The sequence below is a fragment of the Homarus americanus genome, unplaced genomic scaffold (genome assembly GCF_018991925.1).
Source record: "Homarus americanus isolate GMGI-L3 unplaced genomic scaffold, GMGI_Hamer_2.0 scaffold19117, whole genome shotgun sequence".
NCBI lineage: Eukaryota > Metazoa > Arthropoda > Malacostraca > Decapoda > Nephropidae > Homarus > Homarus americanus.
The window spans coordinates 5,701,940-5,721,394 of record NW_024754704.1 but is presented as its reverse complement, the minus strand read 5'-3'; the positions used below and the strand labels follow the sequence as shown (position 1 = coordinate 5,721,394).

At 36.5% G+C, this 19,455-nt stretch overlaps 1 protein-coding gene across 3 annotated transcripts in view; it reads left to right on the top strand.

Annotated features, from left to right (window-relative positions):
* Positions 1–19,455, top strand: part of LOC121855926 (dynein regulatory complex subunit 4-like) — a 296,945-nt gene that overhangs the window by 39,190 nt on the left and 238,300 nt on the right. The gene's annotated exons all lie outside the window — the stretch shown is intronic.

Genomic DNA, 19,455 nt, shown 5'->3' with positions numbered 1-19,455 from the left:
ACTTGATGTTTGTCTAAACGACATTCTGGACGCGTTCGTGAACAACGGCAGAGTGGATGATCAAAAAGTCTTACGAAGAATTGGAATTGGTACTCCTGAACTGGAGCGTACTGTGTGATTTTTGTTATCATGGCATGGAATGATATTAATGTGAAAAGTTATCAGGTCTTTTGAAAGTGCGGAATATCTAATTGAAGGGATGGTGGAGGATGATATGGTGTGGGAGGGCGAGGATGAAACAGAAGCCGGAGCCGTGATCTGATTTGAGTTTGATCCTTATGATGATGCAGCCATAAATGTATCTCAGGATGTGCTTGAAGAACTTATGATGTCAGATGTTGATGATGTGGATTTGAGTTTAAATACATGATGACTGAAGTAATAATATGTGCTAATAACATTTTTAACTTGTTGTAATTTGCTTTTAAAAATAGTGAATTAATAAATTAAATGTGTGCATGTGTATATATGTATACATACAGTATATATAAATATGTTTATGTAATATGTATATATGTAGTAAATCTTAGTAATATTTTTTCTCAAATCTTCATGAATCACTACTGGAGAACATTCTGTGTAAAACAAGTTTATAAATTAAAGAAAATAATTACAGTGTTTAATATATTACAGTATATTATAAATAAATAAATAAACAAATAATTGCTTGAAGTCTATTTCAAGTGAATGGAAAATAATTAAACAAATGTTTATTACCAAGACACTTCCCTCTGTCTCAGGGTGAAGATGGAGGTAGATAAGAAGTATTTATAGCCCATCTTTGTCATCTCAAATTGTCAGTACCTAATGCCATAAATAATTCATTTAACATTATTTTTTGTACATAAATATTCAGTACATGACTTCGATTATAAAATATGAATGAGTATATTAAATATATATATATATATATATATATATATATATATATATATATATATATATATATATATATATATATTTTATATATATATATATATTTATATATATATATATATATATATATATATATTTTTTAGTCAACCCTTCTTCTGTTAATTCAATCATGGGGTTCTGCGTAAAGTGAAAAGCAGGTAAGTGAATAACATAACATATGGGATTAATGGAAATGAGTCAGGCGATCCCCAAACTCCACTTTTGGTGACACATAACTATGTTGTAGTAAATAACATCTTATTTTATGATGGTACATGCACACATTAATAATTAAGAAATAAGAAATACAGTCGCAAGTTAATGTCCATTCAAATAATGGACTCAACTCCCTCCCTCTCACACTACACTGCCAGCTCTTCCCTCTCTGAGAATTTTGGAAAACCAGGTATAGTAATAAATAATACCTCAAACTAAGTTAGGATAATATAATTGAATTGCTGGATTCATTGTAAGACCAGGAATATTTTGAATATAAATGTCATATATTTTTCCACAAGATAACATACTTACTAGATTAAACATTTTATCTGAAAATTTTATGTCTAATGCAAAATATATGATGTTTATATTCAAAATGATCACCAAATTGAGAATTCAGCAATGTAAATTATATTCTGTGAGTAATTTGTATGATTTATGAGCTCCTCTCTCCTCCCTCCTTCCTCCCTCCTCTCCTCCCTCCTCCGTTTACACGATTTTGCCGTCGTCTGCCGTTGGCGGGCCGTTCAAACCGGTGAAATTCAAGTTTCCGGTCAAAATTTTTATTTATTTATTTTTTGTGTGTTTCAATAAATGTTAAAATTAAAACTTCGCGGGAGAAGCTACTATCGACATTTAACCCTTATTATGTCTTCAAAGATCATGATGAGAAATGGTGCTGGTCTTAAGCATAAACACAAGTCAATATCTATCCTGAAAGGTTAATTTCCTGGTCGGCATTTCCATGGTCGGCACCAATCAGCTCAGTTGCCGGGACTAGAGATTTTAACCTGTATAGCAATAAATAATACTCAAACTAAGTTAGGATAATATAATTGACATTGCTGGATTCTTGTGACCAGGAATATTTTGAATATAAATGTCATATATTTTGCATGAAAGATAACTTATATTTACTGGGAGTAAACAAAATATTTTGATTGGATCTAAAATTTGTATGTCTAATGCAAAATCTATGATGTTTATATTCAGGTGATCATCAAATTGTGAATTTCAGCAATGTAAATTATATTCTGTCGAATAATTTGTATGAATTTTGTGAGCTAAATAAAAAATTATTCTTCACCTCGTGAAGTTTGCCTTGAGTTTGGTTTTTTTTTTGTTTTTAGGTACGTTACTCTGTTGTCCTGATATCCACCGAGCACCACGAGCAAGCTCATCTAGGGGCGAAGAGATAAGTGTGACTGTCTTGGTTACACTGGGGTTTCCCTTCTCATGTCCTGGTTGTTCGCACCTCCTCAAGTCTTCTTTGTCATTTCAAATTAGGAGGATGGCTCTTGGGTGCCACAGGATCATTGTCTTTATAGCTTCGTTATTTGATGCTGCGAGTCTTCTACATCTCAGCTAGTAGATATTAGCTCCTCATAGTACTTTGTCTTTGTACTGCCCCGTCCCTTGCTTCAAAATGGTTTATGTTGTATTAATAATATATATCACTGTTAATGTTTAGGTTAAGTTTGTTTGTGCAGTTTATATGTTTAATATTTTTGTTGAAGATTTTGGTATTTATTATAAACAACTTCGGGTATTTTGTTTACCCTTTTATAGTCCTATTGTATTTTGTTTTTGTTTTTTTTCGTTACTCCTGCTGATTCCTGGTAGACGATAAACTATGAGTTCTAAATCCCCACCCCAAATAATATATATATTATATATATATATATATATATATATATATATATATATATATATATATATATATATATATATATATATATATACACACACAGTATTACCCCTTAGCGGTTTTTTTCCTTAACGTTTTTATCATATATGTGTGCCTGCTCAGAGCTGAACTTTCACTTAACACGGATTTTTCACATACTCGTGAGTGTCGGCTCGAGCTATTTTAGATTTGCCCCACCCGCCTGACTGCCTGTTTTAGCTCATAAAATCATACAAATTACCCGGCCAGAATATAATTTACATTGCTGGAATTCTTATAATTTGGTGATCATTTTGAATATAAACATCATATTTTTTGCATTAGACATACAAATTTTTAGATAAAATTTTCTCTAAGTTAACTATGTTATGTTTTGTGCAAAATATATGACATTATATTCAAAATATTCCTGGTCTACCAGGAATCCAGGTATCAATTATATTATCCTAACTTTAGTTTGAGGTATTATTTATTAAAATTTAGTGGTTTTCCACACATCTCGTTGGGGATTGGTGGAGGAGGGAGGACCGACCGACCATCTGTTACCTATGAAGAATTATTTTTTTATTAACTGAAGATATTTGTTTTAGCTCATAAAATTCATACAAATTATCGTCTGAATATAATTTACATTGCTGGAATTTATAATTTGATGATCATTTTAATATAAACATCATATTTTTGCATTAGATATACAAATTTTAGATAAAATTTTTCTCAAATTAACTATGTTATCTTTGTGAAAATATATGACATTTATATTCAAAATATTCCTGGTCTTACAAGGAATCCAGCAATGTCAATTATATTATCCTAACAATCTGAGTTATTATTTAATACTAAATGTTAAAACCCTGGAAGGAGGATTGGTGGGGGGTGGAGGGTTGGGACTGACCGCGCGGTTGGAAGAGGGGGAAAGGTGGGGTACTTTGATTGACAGATAGTGTCATGAAGATTATTTTTTTATTAACTGAAGATATTTGTTTTAGCCTCATATATTCATACAAATTACCGGTCAGAATATATTATTTACATTGCTGGAATTCTTATAATTTGTGATCATTTTGAATATAAACAACATATATTTTGCATTAGACATACAATTTTTAGATAAAATTGTTCTCTGGTAATTATGTTATCTTTTGTCCAAAATATATGACATTTATATTCAAAATATTCCTGGTCTTACAAGGAATCCAGCAATGTCAATTATATTATCTAACTTTAGTTTGAGGTATTATTTATTAAAATTTAGTGGTTATCACACATCTCCTGGGACGGTTGGTGGGTGGGGAGGAGGACCGACCAACCGACCATCTGTTACCCTGTGAAGTATTTTTTTTTATTAACTGAAGATATTTGTTTTAGCTCATAAAATTCATACAAATTACCGGTCAGAATATAATTTACATTGCTGAATTCTTATAATTTGGTGATCATTTGAATATAAACAACATATATTTTGCATTAAACATACAATTTTTAGATAAAAATTGTTCTCTAAATAATATATTATCTTTTGTCCAAAATATATGACATTTATATTCAAAATATTCCTGGTCTTACAAGGAATCCAGCAATGTCAATTATATTATCCTAACTTTAATCTGAGGTATTATTTAATACTAAATGTTAAAACTCTTGAATGGAGATTGGTGGGGGGTGGGAGGTTGGGACTGACCACGCGGTTGGAGGTGAGGTACTTTGATTGACAGATAGTTTCGAAGAATATTTTTTTTTATTAACTGAAGATATTTGTTTTTAGCTCATAAAATTCGTACAAATTATCCGGCCAGAATATAATTTACATTGCTGGAATTTTACAATTTGCTGATCATTTTGAATATAAACATCATAGATTTTGCATTGTATTTATTACTATACTGGTTTTTCCCCAAAAATTTCTCAGAGGAAGAGCCGAAAGTGAGTGTGGTGTGAGAAGGGGAGAGTTGATTACGTGTTGAATGGACATTAACTTGGCGACTGTATTTCTCTATTTCTCTTAAGTATTAATTGTGTGCATATATCATAAAATTAAGATATTATTTTACTACAACATAGTTAGCGTCTTCCAAAAAGTGGAGTTTGGGGGAATTAGGGCTGGGTTCTGTGGGATAATCCATATGTTCTGTTATTCATAACTTGTAGGTTTTCACTTAACAGCAGGACCCTCCTAGGTTCAATTGACTAGCGATTAAGTGAAATTACAACTGTATATATATATATATATATATATATATATATATATATATATATATATATATATATATATATATATATATATATATATATATATATATATATATATATATATATATATATATATATATATATATATATATATATTTGTGTAATAAATGTATGTAGTAAGTACGTAATCTTTTTCACTCAAATCCTAATGAAACACCACAATTAGAATACGGTGGTAGCTGTTGTATAAACAGTGGGAACACAGTCCCACCACCGGGACGAGGGAACACTCCCACCACCGATCGTCTTGTGCGAAGCAAGCGTATAAATTAAAGAAAATACTTGCAGTGTGTTTAATATGTTACAGTATATTATAAATAAATAAATAAACAAATTAATCGGTAAATCCATTTCAAGTAAATGGAAAAATTTTGCTTGACACCAACATTAGTTCCAGTTACCGGTAAATAGCAGACGCTTAAGTGACGTCACTAGTGTTTACACTATACCAGCGGGTAACATTTGCTGACATTACTTGAAGTGAATTGGCCTTATTTTAAAAAACCAAGGATGGTTGGTAAAGGACTACTGGGTCAGTGGGTAAGTGTCACATTTGGGGTACCGGTCTTATACAGCGAATAGAGCTCAAAAGCTACTTTTTAAATGGAAATTTGGGGGGCCGTCTTATGCATCCCGACGCCTTATAGGCCGAATATACGGTAACAATTCAACACGTAGTAGGGGTGGCCGTTTGTCCAGAAGTGGAATGAGACCTTATTCCACCACATCAGCGACCACTCCCTTCCAATGAAGCCAGACAGCTGGGTCGTCTAGGGGGTTGGGAAAACAGGTGGGCTTCTTCCATATGGGCTTACAAGACAATCAAAGGGGGCCTCACATGGACTTGGTTGAGGCGCCCTCCACTACGTTACCAAAAACGGGTCAGAAACCAACCCCCTTACTCACAGAATATGTAATTCAACTGTTAAACAGAGGTGTGATAGAACTGTAGCAGTCAGAGAAGTGTTTAATGTCCCGCCTGTTCCCAGTCCCCAAGAAAGTCAGCGACAAGTTGAGGTGGATTTAGATCTGTCTGTCCTGAACAAGTTCATTACCAAAAGAAGTTTAATGGTGCTCATTTACGATCTTCTGAGGCATCTACTTCTGCTTAATGCTTGGATTCTCAAGGGTGGATCTCGAAGATGCCTATTATCATGTACCTATTGCTCCCAGATACAGAAAGTTTCTAGTGTTCGCAGTGATGCCATTCGGCCTGACAATTGCGCCAAAAGTGTTTACAAAACTGGCAAACATCCCCAGAGAGATCCTTGCGCAGGAGAGCATAAGAACTTTTGCTTATCTAGACAATTGGCTGATAGTGGGAAACTCTTTCGAAGACTGTCAAGGGGTGACCCAATGTACACTAGTTCTATTTCAAAACCTAGGATTAAAGATAAACCAGGTCAAATATAATCTCCTACCATGTCAGAAACTGGATTGGTCAGGTTTCCATTGAAACACCAATCATCAGTCAGTCAGTCTACCAGAAAACCGGCTTTTTTTTTAAAAACAGTTTTTGTGATGAAGTCCAGAATGCGACGTCGATATCCCACCCATCTCCATCCCTCGAGAGTTGACATTTGTTTACTGCTTGCTCTAGGGCAAGATATGATGGTAGCAATGCGTGCGATGGAGGGTTCGGGAGGGGGTTTTGAGAATTGCAATTAAATGCCAGGTTGCGACGTGTCCTCTTAATGTTGCATTTTTAGTAATTATTTGATGTTTTAATTGCTTGTATGTTGGCCTGGCGAGTTAATGCAAGGCATATACATATGCAGGTATAAGCTAGACGTCGCGTTCTGGACTTTAATACAAAAACTGTTTTTTAGGAAAACAGGCAGTTTTGATAATGTTTTATTAACCCTGCACAAAATGAACTTAAATAATATGGGAATTATGATGAAATTACATATTGTAGTTATAAATGGATTGCAGACAAACGAACACCGGAAGTGAGTTGCCTTCTCCTCCCTCCTACTCTGCCTCCCTCCTCTTCTGCCATCTCCGCTACCTGCTACCTCCTCTCCTGGGTTACGAACCCAAACATAGGAAGTGCACCACTTGTCCTGAACAAAAACCAGTGGACCAGCAAGCGCCATGTGTGTAAACATTATTGTTTTTTTTCCTGATACTGTAATGGGCCGAGTTTTCTCTTTTTATAATTTACCATCCAGATATTCTTTTCTGTTAGTCTTCTTATTCATTCATATACTTATATGTTCGTTGTAGCATTCTTTCCAATGAGTATCCTGTTTTATATAGTTATCCTTCTTCAATTCTTTACATATATACTTATTCTTATATATTCTTGCTTATAGTCTTATATGTTCTTTATCTCTATATACCTTATATTCTTATATATTCTTATATAAGTAACTCTTATGCTTCTCTGCATATATTTCCCAAGTCAATGTTCTTTCTATTCATTTCATAAATATTATAATCTCTTCCATATATTTTGTTCTAGTTATATTCTAAACCATGGATTAACCTGGGAAACCATGTCTTTCTTATTACCACACTTATTATACTTACAATGGTAGACCTGCCACCACCCAGGATTTTATTAGAATATAACATATCTTAGTTAACTGTTAGGTAGCGAGCTTCTAGGCACGTGAGTTAGTAATTTTCTGAGAACCAACGTGGGAAAGGATAGAGTGGTGATACTCGTAGATTACTAATTCAATATTTATTAACACAGTGTTTGGATAAGATGCATCTTAGATTCACTCAGACAAAACAGAACTGCAATTTATTTATTAAGTCATCAAACACTTCAAGAACTTATTACCTCATTAAATACCTCCAAATACTTATTACTTCAATCGACAATTGTGGTATTATCACTGCCAAATGATATTCAGTACTGGGTATACACCAGATATCACTGGACCCTCAGGTCTTACCTTACCAAGTAGCAAATTAACTCTTCACTTCTTAGTTATATCATTATACTCTCAGATTACCATTTCATGGTCACTACCAATGAATACATAGCACACTGGACAACTCCACAATTATCGCAACATACAATACCTCCTGTTAATTCGCAAGGAACAACATGGCACTTGTAACTTTCATTCAGTGGTTCAATACTTAACCTGGGATGCTATATTTCGGCTAGTTATCCCCCAAACAAGATACAATAATACTTAGGCCCATGTAACTGTGAGGAGTGCCCCAGGGTAACGCTGGTCTCTACAACAAATGAAGATCGCTGTTAGGGGTCGGTTGTAGACCGACACACACCCAGGGAGCTGGTGCCTGATTTGCAGGAAACGGACTTCCCAGTTTAATCCCGTCGAATTAACGGCATCGTCCAACCCGGTTACCGACCCACGTTAGCCGATGAGTATTCAGCTGAACACACTGGAAAGACGTTGAGGAAGAGTCACGAATGCGTAAATGTCTAACTTCAACTATACAAAACATACGTCTGGCAACGGTTCAGACGATATCTAAATCTCTACGTTACTCGACTTAATTGGCACAGAATTCACTATGTTAACACATGAACACTGATATTCACCAAAATTGACTAAGTTAAACTGAATTAATAGGCAGCGGGGAACACACATTAACATACCTGGAGAGACGTTGAGGAAGAGTCACGAATGCGTGATTCTCCCTCATGTAGAGGTATATATGTGCACCCGCGGGGCAGCTTGGGCCCCCATATTCATATCAGAAAGGTCGTTCGTACCAACAACATAACTTCTCTACCATTTTGGATCACTGTATACTTAGTTATGAACTCCGGTGTTCCTGATCAGGGTAATTTCCTATGTCTATTCATATAATCTAATCAGAGGTTGAGCTTGCCAGGAAAAGGTGGAATATACACGTTGATAACATTAATTCTGCAAGCTCAGGCCTGAGGCGAACAAGGAGCTATTCACGGGGAGATGTTAGATCTTGGAGATTATGCCGGTTGACAGAATAGTTCAGGAGATTAATGACTTTCTTAAATAGACAACTGACACTAACTAAACTATAAACATCAGATTCTCTGATGTCGGGGCGACAAAATGATATAACTTCAGGCGCGATCAGAAACTCATGGATACCCCTACGGACGACATAAAATACGCCACTCGAGCTGGCAAACTCGACACTCACTTACTTGACACGTTTTACTAACAATAAGGACAGTTGAAGCGTTCTACCCCACTCACAATGGATCTTGAATGTTCCACTTGTAAACAGCCATATCTAAGTTGACTCAAAACAAGGGTGTTCTCTCTCACACTCAAATTCATTTTATAGAGAGGTTGGTTTCAGTAAGTGTGAGAAAATGGGATAATGGAGGACTGAGGTGTCTTGCAGTGATGAGAAAACGGACTCCTCAGATGGAGGACTCAACGAAAGCCGAGTTACATGTTTTGTGGGCTATTGAGCGTAATATGAATCATTTGATTTTGGCGCTAACTGACGTGTAAGACCGTGGTCGTTACAATACAACTCTACATTTGGATTATTTTACCTTTTGTGAGGCATTTATATATATTTACTATATCCAAGATACAATGACCATAAAAACTAAAAAACAGCTGAGCCTTGCTGCTATGTGGATGAGAAACCAGGAACTTCACCAACAGTCTTTGTTTTCACGCTTCCCGCACCCATCCAAATCCCTCTCCCAGCCCCTGTTCTGAGTGTCCTCCCTCCAGTTCACCCATCCTCCTCCACTGCCCTATCTCCCTCCACCCCCACATCTCCCTCCACCCTCTCCTCCTCTTCAAGTACCAACATGTGTGCTCCACCACAAAACAAAAACAAAAGTACTCAGGTGAGCAGAAAAATTATTATTATTATTATATTTTTTTTGGGGGGGCGCGTGTCCAGGTGCCTCCCCCCCCCCCCTTGGATCCGCCACTGATAATGGCCTGATACCCAACAAGATAATCATAAAATATTATGGGGAGGGATATCATCAAAGCCCAATTAGCTTCACATACATAAAACAGGAAAATTATATGTAGACTAGTGTTGCAGCCGACGAGCCACTCATGACTTGACAGGGGGACAGTTCACTAGCTGAATTAATTTGTACTTTCATCCTGTACTCATAAGTCATGGGTGCTTCCTCCGCCATATCCTTAACCATGCATAGCGACAATAGTCAATATGTGAGCACCTTTAAAGTCAGTACACCATTAAAGTCAATACAGTACACCATTACACCACATGCATAGCACCAAATAAATCCCTTAGCACACCTCATGTCCAGAGTATAAGATCAACCACGATGTGCCGTTAACCTTACACTGAGACTTGGTTAAGCAACCTACATACACTCATAGTTCATGAAAGTGGAAATCACTTGACAGAGAATCAGCAGTTACTAAGAAGCCAAAAGTTACTCTACTCACTAGTACCATGGGATTTTAGTCTTCCATAACCTGTCAAGCTACACCACACCATAAATGAATTCACTCAGTTGCATCCAGAAGCTGTTGACTCCCGTTAACGTTATTCGAGGGTGAGAGTGACAGAGATAATTCTGCCTAAGTATACTGCCCATTATGGGGTCACTAATCCTAAGTGGATAACTTACAGCTACTCTTAACTTTAAGATTGCTGCCACCAGACCCCCTGGACAGTATGTAGCTTGTTTAGGTAGCTGGCAGAGCAAGCCAGGCATTGGGTTTGGTTTTTTATTGACCAAATCAAGAGTGGAAGGAAGGATGAAACATCAATCATGACTTAACTAATTTATTTCCTAATCAACAAATATTGCATTCAGTCACAATACAAAATTAGTTGACCTTCGTCAAAATAATTACTATTAAGGTCATTACACCTGACACAAATACACGACCTTCTCCAACGTCTCCAATTAAAATTTTCATTCTTCATAACAAATCTTTGACCTCCTTACCTTGGTCATTATTTCTTACCATATCACCCAAAAACATCAGATAGCACAAACATTTACATAGCACCACATATCAGTTATACTCCACACCAGGAGTCACTAAACTTTTTTCACAGTGGGTCGGATAACTGAAAGAATGACGAGCGCGGGCCGCATAATCATTCTGTTCAATACTTGCAAGCCAGAACGAAAGCTCTGGTAACGTCAGAGCGTAGGCGGAGCTACCACGAGCCGGGGAAGGACTTGGGATCCAGCCCGCGGGCCGTAGTTTGGTGACCCCTGCTCCACACCTACAAGTATGGAACTCCTTGGTATTATCCAGGTACACATGATAGGTACCCCGCTCACACTCTACTCTTGCTAGGTAGATGGGATACTTCCCAGGTAATCATACCAGGACTATTCCAGCGTCCGGTATCATGGGGTCGTTTAAGTGGCGACCGCGAAGCATCTCATATAAGACAATCATTGTCTTCTGTCTGGATGATGATATGTGGGATGTCCATGGGCCTGAAGGGAGTTTGCATGGTGGCCAGCAGTGTTCCCCACAGTAACACTTGGGTGCCTCAAAGTATGGCGATGATGGCTGGGCCAAGCATTCCTCCGACCTCACTGGGGACTCTACCTACATTCTCGGCGTACACCTGCTTGGGTGAGAGACGACTCCAGGACTGATACTATGGCGTGGCATCCCGCTCTCCCAGGGCCTATAGGTGCCGATCTTTAATTTTCACCTTGACATTATTTTAGCTTGCACATATACACCTGTATATTGTGACTTCATGCCTTATAATTACATTCCTTAAATCTAAATTACATACTAAAGTAAGTGTCTGGTTTGCCAGTTCGTGAGAAAATTAATTGGGCTATATCATTAACTCAAAACTTTAACATCTTGGGCGCCAACATAGAACAAAGGCCTAGGCTCCTGTTTTCTTGGCGTGGGTTTATCCACTTCACTTCAATCTGTATTTGGGGATCCTCCCCTCACACGTTCCAGTCGTTGAACACATTCATAAGATTCTCTGCTCATTGCATTGTTCGTGGTTAATCGTCACTTGGGGTAACGAGGTGTATTAAGCTCACACCGAGGTATACAAGATATTTTCTTTAGTTTCTGGATCACTTCCAACACTTCACGTAGGTCTGATACATTTATCCTTTTTCCAGATCATTGTTCTCATATATTTTCATCTGATACCTGAGGTAGCTACGTTTACTAATCGTTCACAGACATAAATATTATGACCTTCAGACACGGTCTACACACGGTATACTAGTCCGTATCAATTGGACCTTCCCATTCATCATATAGATACCTTGAGTTCTCCTTAATACTATCAGTACATACACTTAATATTATATGCCCGTACATTGGTACAATTCGTATAAAACAACATACAACAGGTGAGTTATCCCTTACAAAAGTTTCCCATTTTCTACCATTTTCTGTGACTCTCTACAAGTGCGGTGGATTTGAATGTTATGCAGCATAATACGAATTGAAGAGATATTAACCCTCAAGCCCTGGGTTAGGTTGCTGCTGGCAGTACCCCCAAAAATAATAATAAAAAAAATTGCGAATAGGCGGACGTTCTAGAACGTCACCCGGGGCTCGCTGGTCGGACGTTCTGGAACGTCACCCGGGGCCTAAGGGTTAAGGATGACCATACTGTGCGCAGTACATCAGTGTGTCAGGTCACTGTGCAAACCAGGAGTATGTGACTCCAACCAGCACGGGATGAGTTTCTCTCAGGTTATATAGTTTGAGCCACTACGTTCCCCACACATAGTTACACTCCTTAACTTATTTTGTAGCCTGGTCAGCGAACTCTGGGCTACCTGGAATCTCCAGCCAGTGTGGACTATGGTACCTGTCTTGTTGGTTTCCCCAAGTGTGTGCATGCACAGCAAATCCCTGGATGCAACCAGCCGGTAAATCAGGTTATCAGCCTGGCTACTAGGTCCAGCTGCTACCCTCTGTGAGTCACCAGCTACCACCAGCCACCAAGTTAACTTCACGAAAACTTGTAAGTAATGTCGAGGTAGCTCATAAGAGTCATGACAACATGGGAAGTTTTGTCCCATGCATAGACTGGGCACATCCTCATGCCACTGACAAGAGAGAGTGAGTAATGTGCCACCTCCAAACACATGGCGCATATTCTCCCAGGAATTACTTAATTTTTTTTCTGGTTAGATCTCAAATTAGAGCCGCATACGATAATTTTCAGATGTTTGAGAGCCGCAAGACGTGAAGAAAATATACACACGTTTTTAGTGTTACATACACATTTTATTAAAAAAAAATTATATGCAAATATTACTAAGAAATATATGTACTGTATGCTGTAATGTATGTAGTTTTTAAATTGTTAAATTTTATTTTTCAATAATCAGGAGTACAAATATATACCAAATGTTATGAGAATCTTGAGTAATGTTTGTTTTAATGGTGGTGAGCATGTTTAATACATAATGAACGACGGACACATCCAGAAAAAAATATAAGTCTACATTTCATTAACAAAATGGGATTGTTGAAGGAAAAAAAGCCATTTTATTCTAAAAACCAGTTTATGTGATATAATCCAGAATGCGACGTCTAGCTTTAAACCTAGGTTTGTAAATGCCTAGCATTAACTCGCCAGGCCAACATACAGGTAGTGGTGGGCACGGCTCCGCTAATCCGCTAATTAGCGAAGCTAACTTTCTCGTTAGTGGATTAGCGTTTTCGCTAACTTTGGAAACCATTAGCGGACCAATTAGCTTCCGCGTAATTTAGTTCCGCTAACTTTAAGTCCGCTAACAAAATTTATACATGACGTGTGTCTCCAACAGCCAGTCAGGTACGCTTGGCTGACTGCGTGTTAGTACGTGCAAAGATATCTTGAGGGCCAAGAGAGCCACCCTGTCAGATGGCAACTTTGAGAGGCTGATGTTTATGAAGGGCAACCAGCATCACGTCGAGGTGATGGAGAAGGCCCAACCACTGCAGCCGGAGTGAATGGAATTTTTCGATTATTAAAGTTTAATACTTTTTTTTTTACAGCAAATAAAGACTGTCAGTGTATGTTGAAAGAATCATAGAATGTAATTGTAAACTAATGTATAATTTCATTTCTCATTTTTTTGTTAATTTAATTAGGATTTTTTTGTGTCAATATATTTGGTTATGCTAAGTACTGCATAAGTTCATAACCAGGATGTCATCCAAGGTGTGCGCCAAACAAATTTTTCTAAAAACTTACTTTTCATTAAAGTTTAGGGTTTTCTGTATATTTACATGACTAAGACCAACAATAAGTTATATATAAATGCACTGGTATAATGTGTATGTGGTTGGTATTGCATATTTACATGAATAATGAATAAGGCCGATAGGTTGTATGAGAATGCAAATTAATTATTTGTAAAATTGTGTACAGTACAGTATACACCTTGATAAGTTGATCATCATCTGATCTTGGCATGATGCTATTTGCTACCTATGCTATACAGTACTATAGTTTTTGGATTCGTTTAATACTTTCTGTCTTTTCGTAAAGTAAATAAAGATTATAAAGTTTATGTTGAAACTTGAATGTAAACTAATGTTTAATTTCATTTGTTCATTTAAATATTTGTGTACACCTTGATCATCATCTGATCTTGGCATGCTATACCTTTTTGGAAAGCTCTATGTCTAAGCTACAAGACAACATATGAAAATTTCAGCTCTCTAGGTTTGTTTTTAATGGTTTTAGAGCCTCCCAAAAAACCCGAAGCTAAATTCATATACAGTTGTACCCCACTTAACGCGGTCAATAGAACCCAGAGGGTCCCGCGTTAAGTGAAATCCGCGTTAAGTGAACAACAGAACATATGGGATTAATTCCAATAGAAACCAGCCCGACCCCCAAACTCCACTTTTTGAAGACACATAACTATGTTGTAGTAAAAATAACATCTTAATTTTATGATGGTACATGCACACAATTAATACTTAAGAGAAATAGAGAAATACAGTCGCCAAGTTAATGTCCATTCAAATAATGGACTCAACTCCCTCCCCCTCTTCTCACACTACACTGCTGGCTCTTCCCTCTCTGAGAAATTTTTGGGGGAAAGCCACTAAATTTTAATAAATAATACCTCAAACTAAAGTTAGGATAATACAATTGACATTGCTGGATTCCTTGTAAGACCAGGAATATTTTGAAAATAAATGTCATATATTTTGCACAAAAGATAACATATTTACTAGAGAAAACATTTTATCTAAAATTTGTATGTCTAATGCAAAATATATGATGTATATATTCAAAATGATCACCAAATTATAAGAATTCCAGCAATGTAAATTATATTCTGGCCGGGTAATTTGTATGAATTTTATGAGCTAAAACAAATATCTTCAGTTAATAAAAAAAAAAATATTCTTCACGACACTATCTGTCAATCAAAGTACCCCACCTTGCCTCCCCCCCTCTTCCAACCGCGCGGTCAGTCCCAACCCTCCCCCCCACCCCCCACCAATCCTCCCTTCAAGAGAAAGAGTGGGTGAAAAAAATAAATTTTAACATTTTGTATTAAATAATACCTCAGATTAAAGTTAGGATAATATAATTGACATTGCTGGATTCCTTGTAAGACCAGGAATATTTTGAATATAAATGTCATATATTTTGCACAAAAGATAACATATTTACTAGAGAAAACATTTTATCTAAAATTTGTATGTCTAATGCAAAATATATGATGTTTATATTCAAAATGATCATCAAATTATAAGAATTCCAGCAATGTAAATTATATTCTGACCGGGTAATTTGTATGAATTTTATGAGCTAAAACAAATATCTTCAGTTAATAAAAAAAAAAAATATTCTTCACGGGGTAACAGATGGTCGGTCGGTCCCTCCCTCCCCCCACCCCCCACCAACCGTCCCAAGGAGATGTGTGGGAAAACCACTAAATTTTAATAAATAATACCTCAAACTAAAGTTAGGATAATATAATTGACATTGCTGGATTCCTTGTAAGACCAGGAATATTTTGAATATAAATGTCATATATTTTGCACAAAAGATAACATATTTACTCAGAGTAAACATTATATCTAAAATTTGTATGTCTAATGCAAAATCTATGATGTTTATATTCAAAATGATCATCAAATTGTAAGAATTCCAGCAATGTAAATTATATTCTGGCCGGATAATTTGTATGAATTTTATGAGCTAAATAAAAAAATTATACTTCACCCGTGTAAAGGGGTACACCCACCGCGGAATGTGAGCATCCTGGGTTCTGGCAGGGCACCGTGTAAACGTGGAAACGCGGAATGTGGGACCGCGTAAAGTGAGGGTTGACTGTATATTATTTCTCACTTTTGATCTTTTTTTTACTTTTTGTATTTATTTATGGTTAGTTACTTAAAATAAGGCCAATTCACTTCAAGTAATGGCATCGAATGTTACCAGCTGGTGTAGTGTAAACACTAGTGACGTCACTTAAGCGTCTGTATTTAATTGTCAGTAGTTTCAAGAATTAATGCAGTCATTTACTGAATATTCCTTGTAAAAAAATAAATTTTAAATTAATTATTTATAGGAGAAGTATTATTATTAGTAAATATACCGATAATGCATTACTGACCACCTCCACGGCTAAAAATAGCCCAATCTCGCGGTCACTTTCCCTTTCTTGTCTCCTCACTGGCAAATGGGGGGGGCGTGGGGAGGGGTGTGTGATGATAGCTGTGTTTATTACAGGGGTATAATTCTCTTTTACGGTATGTTAGACAGGTTTATAATACATTTTTATTATTTTAATATACCGGTAATCTTAATTTGAATCCAGCTTGCCAAACGTAAGTTTCAGTATAAAATAATTAGTGGTAAGACCTTGTGAGTGGCTTACGATGTTTCCATCACCACTCCGTACACACTAAACCACAATATTTAAGAGGTAAGAATTTTATACTTGGTGGTTTAGACGACCCCCTAACTTTGGGCAGATTTTTTTAATGTTCAAATTCCGTCTTATAAGCCGAGATATACGGTACAAATTTTAGATCTAATGTAATAATTTGGTTTACACAAAGCAAATATTTTATCGTTTGTGCAAAATATATGAAGTTTACATTCAAAATATTCCCTGACCTGCAAGGAATCTAGAAATGTCAATTATATTATCCTACCTTTAGTCTGGGTTATTATTTATTACTAAAAATGTAAATATACTGTTTTCTCCCAATCGCTTCTCTGGTAGGGAGGGGGGTGGGGGGTAGGAAGGGAGGGAGGGCGGAGGTGGGGTATTTTGATTGACAGATAGTGTCCTTGAAGAATATTTCTTTGTTTATTTACTGAAGATATTTGTTTTAGCTCATAAAATTCATAAAAATTACCCGGCCAGAATATAATTTACATTGCTGGAATTCTTACAATATGATGATCATTTTGAATATAAACATCATGGATTTTGCATTAGACATACAAATTTTAGATCTAATGTAATAATTTGGTTTACACAAAGCAAATATTTTATCTTTTGTGCAAAATATATGAAGTTTACATTCAAAATATTCCCTGACCTGCAAGGAATCCAGAAATGTCAATTATATTATCCTAACTTTAGTCTGAGGTATTATTTATTACTAAAAGTTAAAATCTAGTTTTTCACCCGAACATTTCTCTGGTAGGGAGGGAAGGTGGGGGGTGGAGGGGAGGGTTGGGACCAACCGACCCAGCTGGCGTGAGTGTGAGGAGGGGGGTAGGCAAGGTGGGGTACTTTGATTGACAGATAGTGTTGTGAAGAATATATTTTTTTTAATACCTGAAGATATTTGTTTTAGCTCATAAAATTCATACAAATTACTCAGCCAGAATATAATTTCCATTGCTGGAATTCTTACAATATGATGATCATTTTGAATATAAACATCATGGATTTTGCATTAGACATACAAATTGTAGATCTAATGTAATAATTTGGTTTACACAAAGCAAATATTTTATCTTTTGTGCAAAATATATGAAGTTTACATTCAAAATATTTCCTGACCTGCAAGGAATCCAGAAATGTCAATTATATTATCCTAACTTTAGTCTGAGGTATTATTTATTACTAAACGTTAAAATCTAGTGGTTTCGCCCAAACATTTCTCAGAGAGGTAGGAGCTAGTGAGCTGGGAAGAGGGGGGGGGAGGGATTTGAGTCCATTATTTGAATGGACATTAACCTGGTGACTGTATTTCTCTTAAATATTAATTGTGTGAGCATACCATCATAAAATTTAGATGTTATTTTTACTACAACATACCGTATATCTCGGCCTATAAGGCGTCTGGGTGCATAAAACGGCCCTCCCAAATTTCCATTTAAAAAGTAGCTTTTGAGCTCTATTCGCTGTATAAGACCAGTACCCCAAATGTGACACTTACCCACTGACTCAGTTAATAAAAAAAAAAATATTCTTCACGACACTATCTGTCAATCAAAGTACCCCACCTTGCCTCCCTCCCTCTTCCAACCATGCCAGGTGGTGGCCAGTCCCAACCCTCCCCCCCACCCCCCACCAATCCTCCCTTCAAGAGATGTCGGGTGAAAAAACTAAATTTTAACATTTAGTATTAAATAATACCTCAGATTAAAGTTCTGATAATATAATTGACATTGCTGGATTCCTTGTAAGACCAGGAATATTTTGAATATAAATGTCATATATTTTGCACAAAAGATAACATATTTTCTCAGAGTAAACATTATATCTAAAATTTGTATATCTAATGCAAAATCTATGATGTTTATATTCAAAATGATCATCATATTGTAAGAATTCCAGCAATGTAAATTATATTCTGGCCGGGTAATTTGTATGAATTTTATGAGCTAAAACAGGCAGGCAGTCAGGCAGGGTGGCGGGTGGGGGGTGGGGCGAATCTAAAAATAGCGTCTTGAGCCGGACACTCTGCGCGTATACTGGAAAAAACCCGCGTAGTGAAAGTTCAGCTGTGGCGAGGCACCGCGTATACGTGAAATCGCGCTAAGTGAAACCGTGTTAAGCGGGGTATTACTGTAATGCATAACATGCCATATCTGTATCTACATGTTAATGCACAGATACTCACATCTAGGTGCTGAAGATTTACGAAATTCACGAGAAATGTGGGAAAGATTAAGGGAAGCACTGGTGCCAGTGTAACCACAACACAAACAGACACAAATGTTTCACGTCCAACTGAAATGCATTCACAGGAGAGAGACTTAGTGGCACTGCAACACATCAGGATTGCCCCTAAGCCCCACCCACTTAGTACTGTACTAGTGAACTTATGAATTGTTTGGTTATTTACTACACAGTACAGTATTACTATTTAATATCCTAATAAGGGACTTCATTCATGGTAATTCTTAACTAGACTAGAAGTCACTTGATGGCTTTTTTTTTTTTTATTTATTAGTGCAATTGGCTTTATTAAGCTGAAATTGAAATGTTGAAAACTACACATTTAATCAAT